Below are 26,605 nucleotides of genomic sequence, written 5' to 3'. Positions count from 1 at the left end.
GGCTGAGGGGGGACCTGATAGAGGGATACAAAATTATGAGGGGCATAGATGGGGTAGATAGGAAGAAACTTTTCCCCTTAGCAGAGGTGTCAATAACCAGGGGGAATAGATTTAAGGTAAGGGGCAGGGGGTTTAGAGGGGATTTGAGGAAAAATCTTGTCACCCAGAGAGTGGTTGGAATCTGGAACACACTGTCTGAGGGGGTTAAGAGGCAGGACACCTCACAACATTTAAGAAGTATTTAGATGAGCATTTGAAATGCCAGAGCATACAGAGCTAAGAGCCAAGTGCTGGAAAAAGGGATTAGAAGAGATTGGTGCTTGATGGTGAGCACGGACATGATGGGCCGAAGGTCCTGTTTCTGTGCTGTATAACTCTCTGGGCTGAATTTTGCCCTTGGCGAGCAGGGGGGCAGGGCCTGCTCGCCAACGCGTAAAATGACGCGGGATGATGTTGGGGGAACCCCCGATGTCATCCCGCCCCATTTAAATTTTCAGGAAGGCAGGGGCGCAGCAAAATCAGCTGTGGGCCCGCCAACCTGTCAATGGCCAATTGAGGCCATTGACAGGATCATTAAAACAATTAAAGGACCTGCCCGTCCAACCTTAAGGTTGGCGGGTCGGCCAGGAGCCCTGGCGGGCTTCTGAAGAAACATGAAACCTCATCCACCGGCGGGATGAGGTTTCATGTAGGGTTTAAAAAAGTTTATTAAAGTTTGAGTGAAATTTATTAACATGTCCCATCTCGTGTGACATTGTCGCATGAGGGGGACATGCTAAGGATTTTTTTTTCTATTTTTAATGTTTGTACAAGTGTCAGCGATCTCCCTGAGGCAGCACTTAGCCTCAGGGAGATATGCGCTTTATCATGCGCATGCGTGAAAGAGCGCACTCTCTCATTTGGGGAATCCCTCCCCCCGCCCCCGCCCGCACAGGGAGCGCATAGCGCTTCCCGCCGGACGTCACGCTGGGCGGGCCTTAATTGGCCCGCCCACTTAAAATGGTGGCGGGGCCCACTTCTCCGGCAGGGATCGGCACCCCGCCCGCCAGAGACTGTGTCGGGCCCACCTGCCCGACAGGCAGGAAATTCTGCCCACTGACTCTGTGACTTCATCCTAGGAATCAGCCGATTGAACCTTCTCCCAATTACTCCCAATGTGAGTACCCTTGAGGAGGGAGACCAAACCTCAAAATGAGGGTGGGCGCAACTAAGGTGAACAGTTTCTCTTTGTCAGGGGAGAGGAATCCCTGCTTAACTTTACACCTCCAGAGCCCAAGGCCAGGACATTTCCCTCATCGGGTAGGCTCGGCGGGGGGAGGGGGTAGTGGGGGGAAGGGCGGGAGCTTTCGGGAAGCCGGCCGCCACTCGTGATCGGGGCCAGACCGCGGTTTCACGCTGGGCCAGCCGATTAAAGGCACGTCCAGCATGAAACACGTGCGGCAGCGCTCAATGCTGCTGTGTGTGTGTGTGTGTGTGTGTGTGTCTGTGTGTGTGTGTGTCTGTGTGTGTGTGTGTGTCTGTGTGTGTGTGTCTGTGTATGTGTGTGTGTCTGTGTGTGTCTGTGTGTGTGTGTCTGTGTGTGTGTGTGTGTGTGTGTCTGTGTATGTGTGTGTGTGTGTGTGTCTGTGTGTGTGTGTCTGTGTGTCTGTGTCTGTGTGTGTGTCTGTGTGTGTGTGTGTGTGTGTCTGTCTGTGTGTGTGTGTGTGTGTGTGTGTCTGTGTATGTGTGTGTGTGTCTGTGTGTGTGTGTCTGTGTCTGTGTGTGTGTCTGTGTGTGTCTGTGTGTGTGTGTCTGTGTCTGTGTGTGTGTCTGTGTGTGTGTGTGTGTCTGTGTGTGTCTGTATGTGTCTGTGTGTCTGTGTGTGTGTGTGTGTGTGGAGGAGGGCGAGCGCGCAACTTCACGCGTGTGTGCTGGGAACGCCCCCTGAGGCACGGAGCTATCTCAGGGAGATGGAGTGTTTAAGAATTAAAAATAGACAGTTTTGAATTGTTAAAAAAGACATGACTCTGTCACATGAGCAGGGATGTGTTCTTAACGAAATGTCAAAATCTCTATTTTAATTTTTAATTGCTGCTGTTTCACTGCCAAAAATCCTGCCCCAAAAAGTGTGCTCAGGCCATTGCAGCACTCCGACTGACAGCACATCCCAAAGAAATCAAACCTGGACTCTTGCAGATCAGCAGAACTTCGAGATTTGCATTAGCACACCACAGGGAACTTTGAAACCAGCAGTTTTAAGTGTAGACATGAGGGATTACGAAATGCTAATGTATAAATATCCCATTTTATAATATATGGAGTACTGCATTTCCCCTTAACTTTGAATTAATCTAACTACTCGGGCTCAACTTTTCAAAACCCTAATTGTATTAACAGCAGGCTTCCTTTTACTTTGGATGGGAGAGATTTAAAACATTGTTAAACATTTTCCAAAACAATAAAAAATATATTTTCTTGAGGAGATTTCTTTCTTAAATTTGCAATGGTTAGCGCCAGCACAGAAGTGATAACATTCACTGAAATGGAATAAAGGGAGAAATTTTATGCTCAGAAGTGTTATGGCTGAATCAGGAACAATCATGTAGATTTTAGTGGCTAGTTTAATATACTGGAATTCTGTGCTTTTTTCTTAAAGATTTTCCATTCATGGTGTTACCTATATGTAGGGAGCAACGTAGTTCATTGCTATGTCAGATGATAGGAAGTATTTCATTGCCCCTCACCTTCCCATTCTTTTTCTTGCCTCCTCCTTAAGGCACTCACCTTCTGGGATGAGGCTCCTTAGGCCTTGTCTGTTACCTGGTGCTTTGCCAATATTTCCGGCAAATGCCTAGATGGTAGAGTTAGCACCTTCTGGCTGGCCTCACTTTCAATGCTGGCAGTAACTCCAGAGCCTAATTAATGGCTTAATGCAACTCCCTTTGAAAAAAAATCTAGGCTTTGGTGATTTGGTCGTGGAGAACTTAACAGTTGAGTCTGAACTTGGTCCATTGATTTACTTGCCGGGTAGGGAGTGAGCAGGAAGCTGATGTTTCCCCTTCCTGGCTCCATGCCAATTGTACCAACTCAAGTGCTGACTAAACTGAGAAAAGTTAATTCTGTTGTTGCCAGAAATTTAGCTCAGCGCTTTCTAGTCTGTACCTCTTAGTCCCACACTGGGTAGTAGCAGTGCTCTAATGGTCATCAGAAAGTTATGATATAAACGGACAATCACAATAATTCAATTTCCAAGCAGTATTTTCCTCCAATTTGTGGAACATAAAAATTCAACAGCAAAATATCGAAGATACATGAGATAGCTGTTTGAAAAGGAATAGTAAAAGAGGATGGGGAATGAGTTGGGGGTGGGAGCAAGAGTAGATCAGGTCAAAAAGCCAATGCAGAATTTATACAAAGAGGAAGCATCTGAGCTGCAATATTCTAATTTTCTAACTGGTTGAGGAAGTCACTATATTGATGCAAAGATTTTGCATTCAAAGCGATGGCTCCTCACTACCTTCTCAGGGTAATACATGTGGCCTTTACGGTGTTGCCTAATTCCTGCAAACAAAATCAATAGAACAGTTGTTGGAGGCCATCTCAGCCCCAGGGCATCGCTGCAGGAATTGTGCAGGAGGGCATGCCAGGAGCAACGCCAGGTATCCTAAAGATGAGGTGCCAGCCTGGTGAAGATACAACACAGGGCTACTTGTGTGCCAGACAGCATAAGCAGCAAGTGATAGACAGAGCTAAGCGACCCCACAAATAAGGAGTCAGACCCAAGCTCTGCAGTTCTGCCACATCCAGTCGTGAATGGTGGTGGACAATTAAACAGCTCACTGGAGGAGGAGGCTCCACAAGTATCCCCATCTTCAATGACCGGGGAGCCCAGCACATCAGTGTAAAAGATGAGGCTGAAGATGAAGCATTGGCTACAATCTTCAGCCAGAAGTGCCGAGAGGATGATCCATCTCGGCCTCCTCCAGAGGCCCCAGCGTTACAGATGCCAGTCTTCAGCCAATTCAATTCACTCCTCGTGATATCAAAAAATGACTGAAGGCACTGGATACAGCATAGGCCCTGACAATATTCCGGCAATAGTACTAAAAACATGTGTTCCAGAACATGCCACGACCCTAGCCAAGCTGTTCCAGTACAGCTACAACACTGGTATCGATCCTGAAATGTGGAAAATTGCCCAGGTATATCCTGTACACAAAAAGCAGGACAAATCTAACCCAGCCAATTACCGCCCCATCAGTCTACTCTTGATCATCAGTAAAGTAATGGAAGGGGTCATCACTTGCTTAGCAATAACCTGCTCAATGACACCCAGTTTGGGTTCCGTCAGGGCCACTCAGCTCCTGACCTCATCACAGCCTTGGTTCAAACATAGACAAAAGATCTAAACTCCTGAGGTGAGGTGAGAGTGACTGCCCTTGACATGAAGGCTGCATTTGACCGAGTGTGGCATCAAGGAGCCCTAGCAAAACTGGAGTCAATGGGAATCAGGGGGAAAACTTTCCACTGGTTGGAGTCATACTTAGCGCAAAGGAAGATGATTGTGGTTGTTGGAGGTCAGTCACCTCAGCTCCAGGACATCACTGCAGGAGTTCCTCAGGGTAGTGTCCTTGGCCCAACCATCTTCAGTTGCTTCATTAATGACCTTCTTTCCATCATAAGGTCAGAAGTGGGGATGTTCGCTGATGATTGCACGATGTTCAGCACCATTCGCAACTCCTCAGATACTGAAGCAGTCCATGTGCAAATGCAACAAGACCTGGACAATATCCAGGCTTGGGCTGACAAGTGGCAAGTAACATTCGCGCCACACAAGTGTCAGGCAATGACCATCTCCAACAAGAGAAAATCTAACCATCGCCCCTTGACATTCAATGGCATTACCATCACTGAATCCCCCACTATCAACATCCTGGGGGTTACTATTGTCCAGAAACTGATCTGGACTAGCCATATAAATACTATGGCTACAAGAGCAGGTCAGAGGCTAGGAATTGTGTGATGAGTAACTCATTTCCTGACTCCCCACAGCCTGTCCACCATCTACAAGGCACAAGTCAAGAATGTGATGGAATACTCCCCACTTGCCTGGATGAGTGCAGCTCCTACAACACTGACAAAGCTGGACACCGTCCAGGACAAAGTAGTCCACTTGATTGGCATCACACCCACAATTATTCACTCCCTCCACCACCGACGCACAGTAGCAGCGGTGTGTACCATCTACAAGATACACTGCGGGAATTCACAAAGGCTCCTTAGACAGCACCTTCCAAACCCACAACTGCTACCATCTAGAAGGACAAGGGCAGCAGATAGATGGGAACACCACCACCTGGAAGTTCCCCTCCAAGCCACACACCATCTGACTTGGAAATATATTGCTGTTCCTTCACTGTCGCTGAGTCAAAATCCTGGAACTCCCTCCCTAATAGCACTGTGGACTGCAGCGGTTCAAGAAGGCAGCTCACCACCACCTTCTCAAGGGCAACAAGGGATGGACAATCCAGCCAGCGAAGCCCACCTTCCATGAATGAATAAAAAAAAAGCAATCTCATGGAAGATTCTGCTGCCTGTATTCTAACTTGCACCAAGTCCCTTCTGTCCATCTCCCTTCTGCCTGTTGACCTGCAGTGGTTCTTGGCCTGGCGATGCCTTGCCAACTTGAATTTGGGTGTTTGCTAACACATTCACTGCACACGAGCGATGTGAACAAACCACAGGACCTGCTGATGAAAGCTGCCTTGCTGTTGTTCTCCCTGAATAAAAAGTGCTGCTAGAAACCTTGAGTTGTGACAGTGTCCTCCTGCCCTGTTTTATAATGGCTGTTTGTTTTCCATCTCCTTATACCCAGCCAATTTTAGATTGTTATTTTTCTCACTGACTGCAGAAATGGCTGCACCAGGAATTAAAAACACAATCGCATTTCTTTCCATCTGAACCTTGCTGTTAATTAGTTTCAACGAGCTGTAAAATTGACAAAATATCTGCTAAAGGCTGGCAGCAAAAGACAATCCAATCATGTCAGTTTTGTCTTAAGTAACTGTAGCAAACAAAAAAACCCATTAAATTGTCAGAGGTAAATGGCACTTTGGAAATGAGACAGATCTTGTGATTGTCATCATGTACTCCTGTTTGTTTTGATGACCATCAATAGAAGACAATGATTGGATGTCTGTCACTCAGTAGGGTCAACAGACTGGCTGTTAATAGTTTTGGGGAAAACAACTTCCGATCTAAACTTGGGCAGTGGAAGATCTTTCCTGTCACAGTGTTTTGGAGGTAAGGCAGGAAGGTTGGGTATGTTTGCCATTCCTGATGATTGTAACCCCCATGAGGTATCTTCAGCAGCACTTCCCAAGCTGTACCACTTAGCAAGCAAACTCTTTCACGTTATCAACAGTCACAGATTGCAACTCTTTTCGAGTACAATCACAGTTCTTGGTTTCCGGGAGTGGGACATGAACCCACAACCCTCTGATTCAAAGGCGCGGGTGCTATGAACTGAGCCACAGCTGACACCTCACCACTTAGCAAGCATGTGCATGGGAATGCCATCACTGTTAATGGTATGTTAATTATATTGTTAAAGTACATGAGTGAAGGGCAATGTTTAATTAAGTACCTAGAGCACTAATAAAGAGAGACTGCTGGGACCCAGGAGTAGCAAGTAGGAACATAATGCTGCATTTCTATAAATAAGCCTATTATGATGAAAAATATTAATGTCTAGTTTCATACTTCACCGACTAGTTTGGGATCTAATTAACAATCACCTCCAAGTCACATGTCATCTTCTCAAAAGGCAACTATGCATGGGTAATGAAAGACAACCTTACCAGCAATGCCCACATCCTGAGAATGAATTGAAAAAAAAAAGACCTCATTGACATGCATTGGGACACTAGGTGAGGGCTTACTCCAGCTATGATTAGATGCCCTGGTCAGCATTCTCTGTCAGAGTGCGCAAGTGAAATTTGACTCTTGGTGCCTATGGATACAAAACATTGGTTCAGCCTCGATTGGAGTATCATGTCCAATTATGGGCACCTCACTTTTGGCAGGGAGTGAAGGCATTAGAGTGAGAGTTTAGAAAAGAATAGCCCCAGTTCCATTGGTAGACTGGAGAACCTGACCAACTTTCCCTTGGAGAAGAAAAGGTTGAGAGGAGATTTGATAGAGGTGTTCAAGATCATGAAGGGTCCAAACAGTCTAAACATTGAAAAACTGTTTCCATCGGTGGATCGAGAATTAGAGGACACAGACTTAAGGCGACTGGCGAAAGAATTAAAGGCAACATGAAGAGAAACCTTTTTACTCAGCCAGTGGTTAGGATCTGGAATGCATTGCTTGGGAAGACGTTGGGGGCGGGATCAATTGTGGCTTTCGAAAGGAAATTGGAAAAGCACCTCAAAGAGAAAAAAAAAATTGCATGGTGACAGGGAAAGGGTGGCGGGGAGTGAGACTAGATGAATTGCGCTTGCAGAGAGCCAGCATTGTCTTAACAGGCTGAATGGCTTTGTGGGCTGTAACCAGTCTACGGTGAGAATTTTCTGCTTGGTGTGCGGTTGCACGCTCAACATGCTAGTGTGTGAAATAGCGCGCGATGATGTCAGGCGACTATCCTGACGTCATCGCACACTTGCGTGATATTTCGATCAGCAGGCGCGCGCGAGAGTCGGCAGTGCATCCGCCGACAATTAGGAGGCCCATTAAGAACAAGAACATAAGAAATAGGAGCAGGAGTAGGCCATTCAGCCCCTCAAGCCAGCCCCATCATTCAATAAGATCATGGTTGATCTGCCCCGGACCTCAACTCCTCTTTCGTGCCAGCTCCTCATAACCCTCAATTCCCCAATATTTCAAAAACCTATCGACCTCCTCTTTAAATACTTTCAGTGCTCTGGCCTCCACAACTCTCTGGGGTAGAGAATTCCAAACATTCACTACCCTCTGAGAGAAGAAATTCCTTCACATCTCAGTTTTAAATGAATGCCCCCTTATTCTGTAACTATGTCCCCTAGTTCAAGATTCCCCCACCAGTGGAAACAAACATCTTCCCAACATCTACCCTGTCAAGCCCCCTCAGAATCTTGTACATTTCAATAAGATCACCCCTCATTCTTCTAAACTCTAGTGAATAAAGGCCTAACTTGTTTAGCAGTTCTTGATAAATCAACCCCTTCACCCCAGGAATCAGCCTAGTGAATCTCTTTTGAACTGCCTCCAATGCCAGTATATCCTTTCTTAAATACAGAGACCAAAACTGTACACAGCACTCCAGGTGCGGCCTCACCAACACTCTGTACAGTTGTAACAAGACTTCCCTATTCTTAAACTCCAACCCCCTATCAATAGAGGCCAAAATTCCATTTGCCTTCATAATTACTTGCTGCACCTGCATACTAACTTGTTGTGTTTCATGCACAAGAACACCCAGATCCCTCTGTGCTGCCCTTTTTTGAGTCTCTCTCCATTTAAATAATAGTCTGTCTTTTGATTCTTCCTACCAAAGTGCATCACCTCACACTTTCCCACATTAAACTCTATCTGCCAAGTTTTTGCCAACTCACTCAACCTATCTATACCCCCTTGCAGATTCCTTATGTCCTCATCACAACATGCCTTCCCACCTATTTTTGTATCGTCAGAAAATTTGGATACGTTACACTCTGCCCCTCCTACAAGTCGTTAATATACATAGTAAATAATTACTATCCTAGTAAAAGGCCCTAGGACTGATCCTTGTGGAAGTCCACTGGTTATGTCTTTTCAAGCTGAAAAAGACTCATTAATCCCAACTCTTTGTCTTCTGTGTGTTAACCAATCCTCAATCCATGCTAATACATTACCCTCAATATCGTGAGCTCCTATCTTGTGCAATAACCTTTTATGTGGCACCTTATCGAATGCCTTCTGGAAATCCAAATACACTACATCAACTGGTTCCCCTTTATCAACTCTGCTTGTTATATCCTAAAAGAACTCTAGCAAAATTGTCAAACATAACCTTTAAAGTAGCAATAGATGGTGGTTTTTTGCTGCCCGTCCAATGTTACGGTTGGCGGGTGGGTGCATCTGCCGGGCAGACTTTGCCTTTTTGAAGGATGGGATAAGGGTTTCTGCTATTAATTTAAAAAAAAAATGTCTGGACAGAATTTTCATCATCTGCATTTTCATGTGAATGAATCTGATGTGTGGACATTTTTTTTGCTGCAGCTTCAAATATTTACTGATTGGTTTTAGATTCTTCAGCTCCCTGAGGCAGCTCTCTGCCTTCAGGGGGCTTTCATTGTGCCCTCCTCCACGCCCGCGCGGACATCAGCGCTCGCCCTGCTCCAACCCCCAACCCGACAGCGCTGAGCCTCTCAGTGCGCGTTGCACGCTGGCTGGCCGTTAATTGACCAGCCAAGGTGGAATCGCGGTCGTGGGGCCGATTGCGGCTGGGGGTCTGCTCCTCGGACTGCCTGCGGACTCACCCGCCGATCGTGGCCGCTGGCTGACCCAAAAATCCCACCCTATGATTCTATAATACGCACACTGGTAAGGGAAGCGGGGAGCTGTAGTGGTTATATTAGTGGACAAGTAATCCAGAGGTCTCGGCCGATAATTCTACAAACACAAGTTCACGATCCCACCAGGGCAGTTTGTGAATTTGAATTAAGTTAACTGAGTAATCTGGAATAAAAAGCTGTTATCAGTAATGGTGGCGATGAAGCTGTCTGATTGTCATAAAGACCCACCTGGTTCATTGATATTCTTTGGGGAAGGTGGCTGTTCTTACCGTTGTGACTCATGTGACCCCAGATCCACAGCAACGTATTTGACTCTGTCACCCAGCAGCGTCAAACCTGGATCATGTCCCCTCTTAATCTTTGTTCCTGAAAACAAAATGCAATTCTCATCGTAACTTTTAATTGCAGAATCATCCTTATTATAGTACTGGGTTAAAACGGGGACATTGAGGACACTTTCAACCCCCAAGAATAACTGAGACCAATAAAAAAGAAAGATTTGGATCTTTATAGCACTTTTAACAGCCGCTGGACATCTGAAAGTGTTTTATAGTCAATGGTAATGAAGGAAATGTGGCAGCCATTTTGCTCTCAGTAAAATCCCGCAGACTGCGATGTGATAATCAGTTTATTTGTGATGTTGATTGAGGGATAAGTATTGGCCAGGACACCAGGGATAACTCCCCTGCTCTTCTTTGAAATAGTGCAGTGGAATCCTTTATATCTAACCAAACAAGGAGATGGACACTCCAATGTTGTCCAAAATCTCTGGCAGTACAACATTCCCTCAGTACTGCACTGGAGAGTTAGCGCAATATTTTTGTGCTCAAGCCAACAGTAGGACCTGAACCCACCACCTTGCAATTCAGAGACTAGAGTGCTAGCAACTCAGCTACTTTAGACATAGGAGAGGTAATGCTGTAGTGGACAAGTAATCCAGAGACTCTGGGGGGCTGGGTTCAAACCCCACCATGACAGACGGTGGAATTTGAATTGAATAAAAATGTGGAATTAAAAGTCTAATGATGACCATGGAGCCATTGTTGATTGTTGTAAAAAAACCCATCTGGTTCACTAATGCCCTTTAGGGAAGGAAATCTGCCATCCTTATCTGGCCTGGCCTACATGAGACTCCATTCCCTTCTTAAGGGCAATTAGGGATGGGCAATAAATGCTGGCTTAGCCAGTGACGCCCACGTAGAACCATAGAAAAGTTACAGCACAGAAGGAGGCCATTCGGCCCATCTTGTCCATGCCAGCCTGAGGACACCCAGGTGCCCTTTCTAATCCCAACTTCCTGCACCCGGTCCATAGCCCTGCATCTTACAGCACTTCAGGTGCAGATCCAGGTACTTTTTAAAAGAGTTTAAAGTTTCTGCCTCTTGGGCAGTGAATTCCAGGCACCCACTACCCTCTGTGTAAAAATGTTCTTCCTCATGTCCCTCCTACACCTTCTGCCCCTTATCTTGAATCTATGTCCCCTGGTTCTAGAATTCTCCATCAAGGGAAACAATTTTATCCTGTCCGCTCTATCTATTCCCCTCCAATGGATGAAAAAAGAAATAGGTGTCAACTAAGGATATGGAATAAGCATGAGCTAATTGAATAGCCTACTCGTGTTTCTAGGTTAGATATAAAGGCAATCTAGATTGGATTTTGTGCACCGAGTTCGCTGCTCACAGTTGGTAGAGTAGCTGAGCTCCATAATTGGCATTCTTTACGTCTGTAAGGGGAAGAAAAGCTGCAATCACAGTTCCAATCCTTGATTGCTATCTAACACCTCTTTGTGAAGAGACAGTAGCTATTGCAGGAATGCCTTCTTGTTTATGTTCATCCAACAATAATTTGATGCCAGGCATACGCTGTCACACTACCACTGAGATATCAGCTGGAAAATACTAATCTGCATGCCAGACATGCAACAGTCATCCTCCCAAAGACGACAGCTACAGCTCCCTCGCTGTCAGGGAGCCAATCAGTACATGCAGCAATGGAAAAATAAAATCAATTGTGCCATAAATGTTGCTAAAACAGGACATTCGTGAAAAAGTTTGATAGATTCTTACCGGGAAACAATGACTCCTGTATTTCTGCAGAATTTCCTACAAGGCTAGCATTTATCAGACCCGATGTCCAAAAAGGGATTTCAAAGTATGTGGGACAGAAGGTGCAGGAACTAAGGCACATGCTTGTGACAGGGAATGTGTCATTGTTAATGGGCCCATCTCACAGGTCTAATGTCCTCTGAGCTGACATCATGCCCTTATAAATAAAACAGCGACTACCTCTCCATCTGTCCACTATTTTCCAAAACCTAACACTATTTTGCCGGAAATTACATTCAGACAGCTTTAAGTCTCTTTCCTATTCTTCTGAGGGTGTTGACTCATGCTGGGGTACTGTTCACTCCTGTACAGCGCCTGTGTGGCCATTCTTCACATCCAAGCACAATAATGGCTAATTAACCAAGACAATTGAGGAATCGCACCCAAGCCCAATCATATCCTCTGTAGGACCCTCACATTCAGACATCTTTATTACCTCTAATGGGCACAAAACTCTTTTTTCTCACAGTTTGAGGCCAGTCTTCTGCACAGTTTAATTCATTTTGCAGACCTTGCTAATTCTGGCATGGCGGTGTCTTGGCTAAATTACCCATCCTGCCTTGCACCCACAATGCAGTTCTCCATGTGTCCTCAGGGTACCGCTACTCTTACCACCGGGAACAAGTTATGATGGATTTGTCTTGAGATTTGTTAGTTTCATATTCTAGAAGAGACCTTGCTGGAGGCAATGGTCTTTGTTCTTATTTACATGCTAATTATTTGCACAGGTTAAACAAGACTAACATATAGCTAGAGCTGCCCTCTGAGATGCTACTCAGACATCTTCTCTCAGTGCGTGACATCACTGTGGCATAGCTTCTTTTGCACATGCTCAGTATGCTCTTATTAGAGTTAACCCTTTACTCTACATCTCCCCCCAAGTCTTTATCCCCATATTATTTTAAACTCATTCCCCTACAGCTCCCCACAAAATGTCTTCTCTTAAAGGGGAAGTCTCTGTGGTGGTTTCACCAGTCTCCCTGAACGAGTGCAGAGCTCCTCCTGGGGTAGATGGGAACGCTGCTGTTCTGAGGCCAGTTCAAGAGGGCAGTCACCCCTGGTTTCCTTCATTTGTGGTGTGGTAGGTGTGACACTCTCTTCTGGTTCAGGAACTCCGTCTATGCTGTTGATGGTTTTCTGTCCATCAAGATTAGGGCAGATAAGTTCTGCTGCACAGTGTCTGACTGTGTCCTAACCAGGTACAATCTTGGTTTTTCAGTTTCCATACCATACCCTCTCGGTTCTGGTCTTTGATCCATAACTTCTCTCTTCCCATAATCGGAAGGTCCTGAGCGCTATGCTGCTGGTTGAATGCCCAAGCCTGACTTGCTTGGTAGGCTTCTTCCTTCTCCCTGGCTCGATCATGGTCTTCCCCACGTGACATTCAGTAACAAGGCGTGGAGCAGGAAGGGGAGTTGAGTCTTAAGCCTGTGGCCCATCAGGGGTTCATATGGGGCAAACCCATAATGTAATAGCGTCAAATGATAGCTAAGCAGAGTGAGTTCAAAGTCGTCATTCTTTTTCAAGAGGTCTTTGATGGCGCTAACTCCTCGCTCAGCTTCTCCGTTAGCCTGGGGGTATTTTGGAGAACATGTAGTTTGCAGAAATCCTCATGACTTTGGGAAGGACTGAAAGCACCTCATTGGTGAACTGTGGTCTACTATCGGAGATGACTATGTCAGGAATGCCGTGTTTGGATAACACTTTCTTCAAGGGCGGTAATAATGGCTTCAGAGGAGTGGCCATGGGGCTTTTGCACCCCTATACAGCGGGAGTAATAATTAACCACTAGAAGAAAGCTTTTCTCTTTATAGGCAAACAAATCCATTGATGGGAAGGATGGGGAGCAGAAGTGGTTCTTTCTGCTCCTGCCTGTAGATGGCACAGGTGACACCGCTGGAGGCCATCTGTTCAATGGAGTGTGAAACCCCTGGCCACCCGGACTGTCTGCTGTGCCCTGGCTCGACACTTGGTTATGTCAAGATGTCTTTGGTGGATCTTCTGGGGATCTCCAGACAGACAACACATGGTACCACCACATCAGGAGGTCGTCCACGATGCTAAACTGGTGGTCCTGTTTAAAATATTGTCCCAGGAGCGTGTACTGTGACCATCCACCCAGGCAGCATGTGTGGATTTGGATGCACTCGCCATCTCGTGTTTGGGCTGTAAGAAATTCACGCAACTTCTGGTCTGTTGCCGGATAGTATCTGGTAGTCAGGGCTGTAAAGCTATGAGGGCTTTGCCTTTGTGTATTGGGTAAGTAGTGGGCATCCTGGTTAGGGTATTGGCTGTAGTCTGATATATACCCTGTGCGTACTCCATAGTAGCGTCGTAGTGCATGAGTCTAAGCCAGAACCACTGAATCTTGAGCTGCATCTTTGCGGTTTCCTCTGAATTTAACAATGTAGCTAATGGCTCAAGTGGGCTCAATCTTAAAGTGCAGGCCCAGTGCATGATCAGAGAACTCCTCCCATGCTCGAGTCAATGCTCGGGCACTTTCGACCACAGCACAACGCTGCTCAGTCTCGGTTAATGACCTGGACGTGTAGCAAACAAGGTCTTTTGTTGCCATCAATTTGGACCTGGAATCGCACTGCCCCCAGCCCCATTGCAGATGCATCGACTGCAACAGTGATGGGAAGATCTGGATCATAGTCGGGCTAGGACCTCTGGGGACGTCAGCATTATTTTAATTTGTTCAAACGGCCACTGCTGACGTTCAGTCCAGCACTATGCCTGGTCCTGTTGTAAAATATGTTTGAGGGGTTTATTTATCAGGGCCAAGTGAGGTAGCAATTTCTCTAGTTGGTTGACAATGCCCATAAACCTTTGTAGCTCTGTTGCATTTCCAGGCAGTGTGATTGCCCTTACTGCCTTCATTTCGGTGGGTCTGTGGTAATCCCAGTTGCTTGGATAATGTGCCCTAGGAACCTTATCGCGGGCGTGAGTAAGACTTCCCAGGCCTGTTTGCTGTGTTCCTGCTTCGTTGACGAATGGATCAAGATATCAACTATGTGGCAGATAACACCGTCAATGCCCTGTGGGATTTTGGACATGGTCCTTTGGAATATTTCAGGGGCTGACGTGAAGTTGAGTGGCAGATAGATAAACAGTACCATCCAAAGGACATGACAGAAGTAGTTAAGAGTGTTGACTTTTGGTCCAATGGCAACTGACAAGACCTACTGTTGGCAACCATTTTGGTGAAGATGGTGCCATTGGCAAGTTTGGTCGAGATCTCATCCACCAACACTATTGGGTGGATTTCTCTTTCAACTGCCTTGTCGAGGTGTGTTTGATCAACACAGATACAAAACCAGTAGGCTTAGGAAAAGGTATCGTATCAGAGCACCACACCTGGGCTTACCCAAGCCTGTAAAGAGTGTGGGGGATTCCCTCCTAAACTAGTTTTCTTGTATCTTTCCATTGACCTCACCAACATTTTGAAGCAGATTTTAGAGCTGTGCAGGCTTTTTGGTTCCCCAGCGAGTTTGCTTGATTCCTGGTGACCTACGACGTTTCAGGGATTGCTCTATCTTCATATTTTAGTGTCGTTTCCAGCTGGCCTTGAATATTTAACTTCGTCCCCCTTGAAACTTGGAGTTGAATAGGCGCTGGTTGCAGAGTCACTTTATTCAGCCGTGGAACTCTGTCAGAGAACACTGAGAAACCAGCGTCTGTGTCGAGCTTGAGTTTGGTCAGATGCCCATTGGCCTCAATGTCAGCACTCCGAAACACGTTCTGATCTTTCCTTGCCTTTTTCCAGGAAGGTGCTTCCCTGGCTAGTCAAGGTCTGGAATTTCTCGAATGGAGATCCTTTTTAACAGAGTTCTCCTTCTGTCATGTAAACACATGTAATTCCCCGGAGTGACAGACCGCTTTAACATGGCCTGACTGGCCACATCCATGGCAGTGCACGATCCGGGAGGGATATTTTTCCTGCCTGTGCATCTTATTCCTGCTGCAGTCAGGACATTGGGAAATGGTGCCTGGTGCCTTTTCAGGGCTGCCTGGCTATACATCCATTTTTGCAACACGCAGATTGAACGACTTCATCGGGCTCCCCTTGGGAAACTTCCCTCGCTCCTCCAACAAAAGCTTTGTTCTGCCTCTGCTCTTTGGGCTGCCTGTCGAAATGAACAGCTTTCCTTATATCTAAATCTTCCCCAGCTTGTCAGGAGTCAGAGAGATTCTCATCTACACTGTTCGATCTCTGGTCAGATCAACTTTAGTGTTCCATACTCACAATTATTGACTAGGCAGCGCAAGTCGTTGATGTATGAGTCAATCTCTTCACCCTGTTTTCAAATGTGCCGGTTAAATTTCGCCCTCTCAATAACAATATTTTTATGAAGACAAGAAGTATGAGTCAAAGACTCCAGTGACATCCTTGTAGGAGATTATCTCTTTGTTCACCCCCCTGTCTAGTGAGCATGTTGTCTGCTATGGTCCCAACAGCATATAACACAGTGCTAACTTCACCTTTGTTCTCTTTAGTTGTGAGGCCCAAGATGTTGAGTTAATTACTTTTGATGTACTCATCAATTTTTAACCATTTAACTGTCTCTTTATTTCTTTCATATTAACGAATGTAGACGAGTTGCTTGGTGGCCCTGTGTGCAGGGTTTGTCTCATGTAGCGTAAAGGGTTAACTCTAAAATGAGCATACTGAGCATGTGCAAAAGAAGCAATGCCACTGACTGAGAGAGGATGTCTGAGAACATCTCCGAGGGCAGCTCGCAGCAAGTAAATAAATGTTTTTGAACAAAAACCATTGCCTCGAGCAAGATTTCTTCTAGAATAAGAAGCTAACGAATCCCGAGACTAACCTATCATAACAGATGGTGGCACCGGCGACTACACCCACAGCTGAACAGCCGAAGACGACAGGAAAAGCCTCAAGTGAAGCTCAGCAAGTGTGCAGATCAGCGAGTAAAGGGCTTTGAAGCCAACCCAGGAGCTACACCAGAGACCACCAAATAACGATGGCGGTCCAGCGACTGACAGGACAAACGGCACGGGCAAAGACAACCTCAGATCTGGGAGAGCAATGGCTGCTACATTGGCCCCCCCAGAATCTTTTCAAAACATTGAGAGCCCCAGACAGGCTGACCAATGGCAAAATTGACGAAAATGCCTGAGATCGAATTTTCAAATGGCAAAGGAAGTGGGATCAGAGGTGGAAACGCTGGCGATTTCCAGATACCCGGACGGCACGCTGGTCATCCACCACGGTCTCACGTTTGGGCCCTTTTTCCTGTAACGTGGTCAGGAGCCGAGTGACCCTGGTGAAACCAAAACTGAGCATTGGTTAGCAGCTTATTGCTGTGTCAGTGCCGCTTGAGGGCATTGTCGACGATACCTTCCATGACTTTACCATGATCGAGAGGAGGCCGATGGTGGGGGGGGTGCGGGGGTGGGGGTGTAATTGGCTGGGTTGGATCTGCCCTCTGTTCTGTGGACAGGACATACCTGGGCAATTTTCCGATTGTCGGGTAGATGCCGGTGTTCTAGATCAAGGGAAAAGTGGACCTTTGCCAGAGCTTAGCTGAAAGCAGGTGATTTTGATTTCCTGGTTTGGTCAGCATTGTGGGACCCTTGCACCGGGAGTTACATGCTGCAATTTAAGGTAAAAAACACTAAAACTAAAAGTTTGTGAAAAGCCACTGTGCTCATCTCCGGAGTTCAGCTGTAATTCACTCCACTAGGTGTTACCTGCCACTTGTGAGCCAGTTGGCTGCGGGTTCAACAGCCACTCCGAAGACTTGTGTATAAATTCTGTCTCTCCGGTGCAGTACTGAGGGAGTGTTGCACTGTCGGAGGTGCAGTCCTTCAGAGGAGACGTTTGCCTGCCCCCTCAGGTGGATGTATAAGATCCCATGATGCTACCTTGAATAAAGAACAGCAGGGAAGTTCTCCCTGGTGTCCTGGTGAATATTTAACCCTCAGACAACACCTACAACAGCAGAATATCTCCCAGAAGGGAAAAAACAGTAAAGACTGGGAAATAAGAGTTACTGGTCTGAACTGGTCTTGTATACCTTAAAATGGAACACCTGTAAAAACTGGAGGCAGCATCTTACCTATGTTGGTGGGCTTGGGGGGAGTGTGCAGGGGCGGGAGCAGAGCCGATCGTCATCCTCGATTGGCTGGGCGCCGCTATTTTAGCTGAGCGCCAACTGTGCGGGCGAGGGGGAGGAGGGAGAGTCGGGGCCTGCGCTCTTTCGCGCATGCGGGTAGAAGATTGCAACAATCTCCCTGTGGCACAGAGCCGCCTCAGGGAGATTAAGCTCATAATAACATTTTTGAATAAATGAACAGAAAAATTATTTAAACACGTCCCCTCTTGTGACAGTGTCACATGAACTGGGACATGTTTGTACAGTTAGCAAAATTTATTTAATTATTTTGTTCAACCTTCAGGAAACCTCATCCCGCCCGAAAAACGCGACAGCCACTTGGGCTCTTCGCCTGCACCCCCCCCACCCAACCTTAAGGTTAGACGGGCAGTGTTGCTAACGACTTTAATTGTTTTTTTTAATGGCCTTAATAGGGCCGTTGACAGTTCGGCGGGTGCGCAGCCACCTCTGGCGCGTGCCCGCCGAACGAAATATCGAAATGATGCGCGACGACTTCGGGACGCACGCCCGGAGTCATCGCGCCTCAATTTGCGCGTTGGCGTGTCGGGCCCGCCTCCCACACGCCGACGGCGATATTCTGGTCTGGGAAATAAGAACACTGGTCTGGACTGGTCTTGTATACCTTAAAATGGAACGCCAGTAAAAACTGCGAAATAACAATGCTGGTCCGAACCGTTTTTTTCCCTTCTGAGCTGGTCATTATCATATGGCTGTTTGTGAGAGCTTGCTGTGCACATATTGGGCGGCTGTGTTTCTACATTAAAGCAGTGACTACATTTCACCAATATTGCCCGCGAAGCGACTTGGGAACATCCTGAGGTTGCGAAAGGTGCTATATAAATGCAAGTCTTCATTCGTCATCCAGCAACCAGATTCCACACTTACTGAGGAAGGAGGGACAGCTATCTTTCAACTGCTATTGAAGCCCTAAGGCCTCAGCAACCGACTGTAAGCTTGCAATGCGCAGACAAGGGCTGCAAGTTCAGTCCTGCCACTGCTTAACAATAACACGTGTATTAGGAGTTACATTGACAGAGCAGAGAGATTTCATTAAGTGAAAAATATATGCGGAAAAGGCACGGGAGTTTACTTATCCAATAACAGTCCCAAAGGATTGACAGTTGAGGCAATAAATAGATGTTGTAGAGGCATGGTGTTCTGTCACTGACTCAATTACATGCCTTATACAATCATTACCGTTTTTACAAACAAAGCTGACAGCACGAGAAAAGATGAGGGTAAAACAAGAGAGGAAATGGCCGCCAGAATTTAACCAGGGTTTGAGCTGCCTATTAATATCGCACTTGAATGTCAGGTATAAAGTACTCTGCCTTGTTGATTTGGAATTCCTGAGCAATCGTTTGGTTTAGTTCTGTTCAAGAATTGAGTGTGCAACCCGATGTGCCATGGTCTGGCAAAGCTACTCCTGCGATCGCAGGCTGTCTCACCAGCTCCAAAAAGGCTGGCGCTCATGTTTTGCAATTACTGAGGCCTCAAGTTTATATCAGTCACGAGGCATGAGGAAATCTTTAATAGAAACTTCAGTTAGTCCAGCTCTGAGACTTGGTTTAATATTCAATTTCCTTTCCCCCCCAGCCCGCCCCCAAGCATTTTGACCCCACAGTCCAGCCTCATGCTTTCTGAGCACCAGTGTTCCCCTGTCCAGGACGTATCCTGCCCTGCTTTGTATAAACCTGGAAGAGAAATAAAACTTTTACATTTATATAGCATTTTTAACGATGTCTCAACACTCTTCATAAACAATGCAGCGCTTTTTGAAGTGTGGTCATGGTTGTAATGTAGGGAACACAGAAACCAACTTTCACAAGGCAAAGTGATGATGACCGGATAATCTGTTTTTGTTAAAAAAAATAAAAACAAAAAACTGCGGATGCTGGAAATCCAAAACAAAAAGAGAAACAGAAATACCTGGAAAAACTCAGCAGGTCTGGCAGCATCGGCGGAGAAGAGTACAGTTGACGTTTCGAGTCCTCATGACCCTTCAACAGAACTCAGTTCTGTCGAAGGGTCATGAGGACTCGAAACGTCAACTCTTTTCTTCTCCGCCGATGCTGCCAGACCTGCTGAGTTTTTCCAGGTATTTCTGTTTCTCTAATCTGTTTTTGTGATGTTGATGGGATGCGTACTGGCCAGAACACCGGGGATAATTCACCTAGCTGCTTTTCTTCACATTAGTGCCACGGGACCTTTTACTTCCGTCCGAGCAGGCAAGTGAGGCCGTGGTTTAACATCTCACCCAAAAGACAGGACAACTAACAGTGTAGCCCTGCACTGAAGTGTTCGCTTTAAATGTGTCCCTCAGTCCTGGAGAGGACACAGAAACTTGCAGTCCAGAGGCACGGGTGCTACCAATTGAGCCACAGCTGACACAAAAGCACACATGCCAAAATGTATTTTGTACAGTTCGAGCATCCTTTATTTGTAAATCCAAAAACTGAACACATCCAAAAAGCTGCACTTTTTTTTGAACCTCATCGACCCGAGCTGCCATGACCCTTGCTGACCAACTGCCCCCAACCTTTAGCGCGGGAAGTCTCTGACCCAAGCCAACATGACCCTTGCTGACCGCGCCTGACAGAATCACAGAATCACACAGTGCAGAAGAGGCCCTTTGGCCCATCAAGTCTGCACCAACACGTGAGAAACACCTGACCTACCTACCTAATCCCATTGACCAGCACTTGGCCCATAGCCTTGAATGTTATGACGTGCCAAGTGCTCATCCAGGTACTTTTTAAAGGATGTGAGGCAACCCGCCTCCACCACCCTCCCAGGCAGCGCATTCCAGACCATCACCACCCTCTGGGTAAAAAAGTTTTTCCTCACATCCCCCCTAAACCTCCTGCCCCTCACCTTGAACTTATGCCCCCTCGTGACTGACCCTTCAACTAAGGGGAACAGCTGCTCCCTATCCACCCTGACCATGCCCCTCATAATCTTGTATACCTCGATCAGGTCGCCCCTCAGTCTTCTCTGCTCCAATGAAAACAACCCAAGTCTATCCAACCTCTCTTCATAACTTCAATTTTTCATCCCAGGCAACATCCTGGTGAATCTCCTCTGCACCCCCTCCAGTGCAATCACATCCTTCCTATAATGTGGCGACCAGAACTGCACACAGTACTCCAGCTGTGGCCTCATCAAGGTTCTATACAACTCCAACATGATCTCCCTACTTTTGTAATCTATGCCTCGATTGATAAAGGCAAGTGTCCCATATGCCTTTTTCACCCCACTAACATGCCCCTCCGCCTTCAGAGACCTTTAGCGCTGGAAATCTCTGATGCAAGCTGACATTAACCTCGTTGGCCGCACCTGACCTTTAGCACAGGAAGTTTATTTGTTCGCAATGTTTACCTTGCGAACCCTCTCTTACAAGCAGAACTGCAGATGGCGCCATGCAGATACCCTGTATTTATTATTCGGTGATACATCTGATTTTTCTAGCCACTTTATTTACTTTAGGCTATAGCTAGCCGAGGCTTTGGCCATTGTAATGTAAGTAGGCCTAGTCCTAAATGCGCTATCCGAAAACTGAAATGATCTAAAACCCGCCAAGCAATCGGCCCCAAGGGTTTCAGATAAAGGACACTCGATCTGCTTTAGCCAGCTTTGCCTTGGCTGTGATTCTGTGCGTTCGAGGAGTTGCATTTTGAATTTATTCACAACAATTGGTCTCGCAGCTATTAAGTGTGACATTGTATGTGTTACAGGAAGCAAGTATCACACGGACAGGAAATGTCTGCTACGTGCAAGCACTTTAATGTAGTTCTCGTCAATCTACTATGGCATTGCATGCTAAGAAATGAGACCGAGCAGGTTCAGGATGAAGCAGGAATTAAGGGCGGGGATTAATTGAACAACTATGAGCAGACATAACTCAGTCCCCATTTTAAAATCAAACATTCCTGGAACCCGCTGCCTACCAGGGTGGTGGAAGTACAGATGATCAATGATTTCTCAAGAAAATTGGATGAGCAGTTGACGAAAATAAACTTGCAGGGCTATGGGACTGACTGGATTGCTCTATGGAGAACTGGTTGGGACTCGATGGGCCGAATGGCTTCCTTCGGTGCCATTATTGCTCTATGACACTCTGTCCTTATTTTTGTAACAGACTTTAACTTTACATTATTTCTTATGGTTAAATAGCAAAATCTATGGCAAATTGTGAAGCAGAGAATTGTGTTGGATACAGCACATGAAATGTTCAGTAGTAAAGCTAAGGAGACACGGCACTGCTGTCACTGGTGGGAGGATCGTTCCCATTATAAATAAAAGGCAGTAAGTTAGAATGGAAAAGTTGATACAAATGTGTGACAAAAATACTGTAACAGAGTCAGGCTTTGCAGCCACAAAGTGTGTGCATTTAATTTTTTTTACGTTTTATATAGATGGATATTTGTAGATGTTGGGACAAATTCACACATGACAGTGTAAGTAAACCAACTGTTAACATCTCTTTTCTATACTGATGGCGATGATTCTTTCTGGAGCACAAGCCTCTCTTGAGACCACATTAAGATGCCATGTTGCTGTCTCATTATTATAATGATGTAATACCTTGGGCTTATTTTCTGTACAAGACGCGATCGCTCACAAGGGGTTTGGCAAACACATTGTGGGTTCACTTATTAAGACAAGGTACATGAGAATAGTTATACAAAGACATAAAGCTGGAAGGCATCAGAGCTGTGTGTGTGTGCTCTGCTCAGTGCGAAAGTGAAACTAAGACTGGATCACACGACACATTTCCCTTCTAGGCATATTTCCCTTAAAGGCATATTACAACATTTTCGTTCATTGCTCACTTATTTCTGCCACTGCTCCGGAACCACCTCCCAAAATCTCTCCGTTTTCTCACCACCCTCTGTCTCTCAAAAGTCTCCTAAGATTTTTTTCTCCTTACAGAATCTTCAACCCTCTTTGAGTTCATTTCCTATGTATTATCTCTGCCTGCTAAATTGTTCTGAGGTGCTTTTGTCTATCTGGGGAGCAACCTTGTTGTTGTAAGAGCCTGGGCACTTTTAGCAAGCCTCTTGACAATTTGGAAGGCTGTGGGGGAGTGGAGTGAGGCATCACATGTGAAACAGCAGATCATTTTCTTCTCAACGTTCACATGGCTGCAGTTTCCAGCAGAATTCACTGGATGGTGATGGATAATGAAGAATCCAGGAAGTTTTTCCATAATCCAAGATCTCGGGCACCAATTGTAGCACCTTTAAGAAAAACGGAGGACAATGGGAGACAATTCAGCTTTTTTATATTCTTTCATGGGATGAGGGCATCACTGGCTAAGACAGCATTTGTTGCTGATCCCTAGTTGCCCTTGAGAAAGGTGGTGGTGAGCTGCCTTCTTGGACCGCTGCAGCCCATGTGGTGTAGGTACACCCACAGTGCTGTTAGGGAGGGAGTTCCAGGATTTTGATCCAGCGACAGTGAAGGAACGGCGATATATTTCCAATTCAACATGGTTCAAAGGCGATATAGTTCCAGATGGCTGGGAGAGAGGAGAGGCAGCAGAGGGGCAGCGGACCAGCAAGAGAATGCACCGGAAAGGGAGGATATAAATTCAGTCTGAAGCTCGGGGTGTACAGATACCAGGGAGAGGGGAGAGGCAGGCTGTGGCTGGGGCTGGATATCGGCTTGTGCTGGGTTTGAAGAAAGAGCGAAAGAAATCTGATAATGACATCTCTGAAAAGCTGTAAGTTGTTTGGTTGGTGAGTTATGGTTAGGGTTTGTGTGTAAGTAGCTGGAAAATTAGAAAAATGTCAAATGTTCTATTTTTTTAAACCTCACACAGCTACCTTATAAGTGACAAGGTTTATTAATATTACTAATGCATAAACTAGTAACATAAATGGTTGAGTGTTGGAGGGTGTTGGTAGGGTTGAAGAAGGCTTCATAGTCATACATAGGTAAATTGTAAGTCTTCATTGACTCTTCGAACTATTTATAAATATACAGTAAAGGGTACAGGTCAGGAGTTGTCTCCATGCTTGCTGGTACATAGGCTCCGTCCAATACTCAATTGACTCTGGGCGTGGATCATGTGCTATCTTACAACAACACTGTGTGAGCAGTACTGTACCCAGTCTCACATTAACCCTATACGTGCCAGACCATTATACTACAGTGAGTTGAGGCATTAATTAAAACAAATAAATAAATAATTTAATGAATTAAATAGGTAGCTAAAACATAATATGGATGGCAGGGTGGGTGATGTGTTGCAGCTGCAGTAAGTCAATGCTGGTGGACACCAGTGTGCTCAATAGCGACCAAAACAGCGGTAAGTATCCGTGGCTCGAGGACCTTCGGTTCAGAGTCATTGAGCTAGAGATTGATCTACGGTTACTGCAATACATCAGGGAGGGGGTACGTTACCTGGACACTTTGTTCCAGAAGGCAGTCACGCCCCTTATGCTAGGGTGGTCTCATTTAGTCAGTGGTGAGGGACAGGAGGGTGTGACTGCGAGTGAGGTAGGTATGGGGATCGAGAAGGCAGAAGCAGACGACTGTCTACAGTTTTGGTCTCTTTATTTGAAAAAGGATATAATTGCATTAAAAGCAGTTTAGAGAATGTTCACTCAATTCATTCCTGGGATGAAGGGCTTATCTTATGAAGAAAGGTTGAGCAGGTTGGGTCCATACCCACTGGAGTTTAGAAGAATGAGAGAAACATACAAGAGAAATATTGAAGATCCTGAGAGGAATAAGTACGATAGCAAGAAATGATCTTGGATCGGAAGATGTGGAATCCATATGGATGGAGATAAGTCATAAGAATATAAGAACATAAGAACTAGGAACAGGAGTAGACAATTCATCCCCTCGAGCCTGCCCCGCCATTCAATGCAATCATGGCTGATCTCATTTCGGCTTCAACTCCAATTTCCTGCCCTCTCCCCATAACCTTTCAACCCTAATTAAAAATCTGTCTATCTCCTTCTTAAACTTATTCAGTGTCCCGGCATCCACTGCACTCTGAGGTAATGAATTCCACAGATTCACGACCCTTTGAGAAAAGTAATTCCTCCTCATCTCTGATTTAAATCTACCACCCCTTAGCCTAAAACTATGGACTCTCATCCATATGTAGAATGCCCCACAAGGGGAAACATCTGCTCCGTGTCTACTTTGTCTATCCCATTTAGCATCTTATATACCTCAATTAGATCTCCTCTCATCCTTCTAAACTCTAGCGAGTATAGGCATAAACTGCTCAATTTCTCCTCATAAGACAAGCCCCGTATCTCTGGAATCAATCTGGTGAACCTCCTCTGAACCGCCTCCAATGCAACTACATCCTTCCTCAACTAAGGAGACCAAAATTGTGCATAGTACTCCAGGTGCGGTCTCACCAATGCCTTGTACAATTGCAACAACACTTCCCTATTTTCATACTCTATTCCTTTAGCAATAAATGCCAAAATTCCATTTGCCTTCCTTATTACCTGCTGTACCTGCATACTAGCTTTCAGTGATTCATGCACGAGGACACCCAGATCCCTCTGCACTGAAGCATTCTGAAGTTTCTCTCCATTTAGATAATAAGTCGCCTTTTTATTCTTCTGACCAAAATGGATAACCTCAGACTTATCCACATTAAACTCTGTCTGCCAAATTTTGGCCCATTCATCTAACCTGTCCATATTCATTTGTAAATTTCTTATTTCTTCATTGCAACTTACTTTCCTACCTATTTTGGTGTCATCTGCAAATTTAGCTATAGTACCTTCTATCCCTGAATCCAAATCATTAATATAGATTGTAAATAGTTGGGGCCCAAGGACCGAACACTGTGGCACACCACTAATTACAGATTTCTATCCAGAAAAAGACCCATTTATCCCGACTCTTTGCTTTCTGTTGCTTAGCCAATCCTCTATCCAAGCTAATATATTACCCCTAACTCCATGTGATCTTATCTTGTGTATTAATCTTTTGTGCGGCAACTTATCAAAGGCCTTCTGGAAGTCCAGAAATACTACATCTACAGGATCTCCATTATCCACTTTGCTTGTCACATCTTCAAAGAACTTTGAAATAAGAAGGGGAAGAAGACACTAGTGGGAGTAGTCTCTAGGCCCCCTAACAGTAGCTATGCTGCCGGACAGAGAATAAATCAGGAAATAATTAAGGCATGTTAAAAAGGCAGTATATTAATCATGGGTGACTTTAATCTCCATGTAGATTGGGAAAGTCAAATTGGCAGAGGTAGCCACGAGCAAGAATTCATAGAGTGTATTCGGGACAGATTCCTAGAACAATATATTGTGGATCCAACCAGGGATCAGGCTATTTTGGATCTGGTAATGTGTAATGAGGCAGGTTTAATAACTGATCTCCGATTAAAAGATCCCCAAGGAAACGGTGACCATAACGTGGTGGAATTTTGCATTCAGTGTGAGAGTGAGAAACTTAGTTTGGAAATGTCTGCGCTAAACTTAAATAAGGGTAATTACAAAGGAATGCAGTGGACTGGGAAAGCAGTTTAGACAGTTGACGAACAATGGCAGACGTCTAGGGAAATAGTTCATGACTCACAACAAAGATATATCCCAGTGAGGAAGGAGGATTATAGGAAGGGGATAAACCAACCATGGTTAACCAAGGAAGTTAAAGATTGTATCAAAGTGAAAGAAAAAACATACAATCTGACAAAGATTAGTGGTAAACCAAAGGATTGGGAAAGTTTTCAAAACCAACAGAAGATGACCAAAAAATAATAAAGAGGCAGAAAATAAGCTTTGTGGGTAAACTAGCAAAAATGGACAGTAAGAGCTTCTTTAAATATATAAAAAGGAAGAGAGAGGCC

Source organism: Cetorhinus maximus, chromosome 6 (genome assembly GCF_964194155.1).
Source record: "Cetorhinus maximus chromosome 6, sCetMax3.hap1.1, whole genome shotgun sequence".
NCBI classification, from domain to species: domain Eukaryota; kingdom Metazoa; phylum Chordata; class Chondrichthyes; order Lamniformes; family Cetorhinidae; genus Cetorhinus; species Cetorhinus maximus.
The sequence above is the reverse complement of the archived record's forward strand: the minus strand, read 5'-3'. Positions refer to the sequence as shown.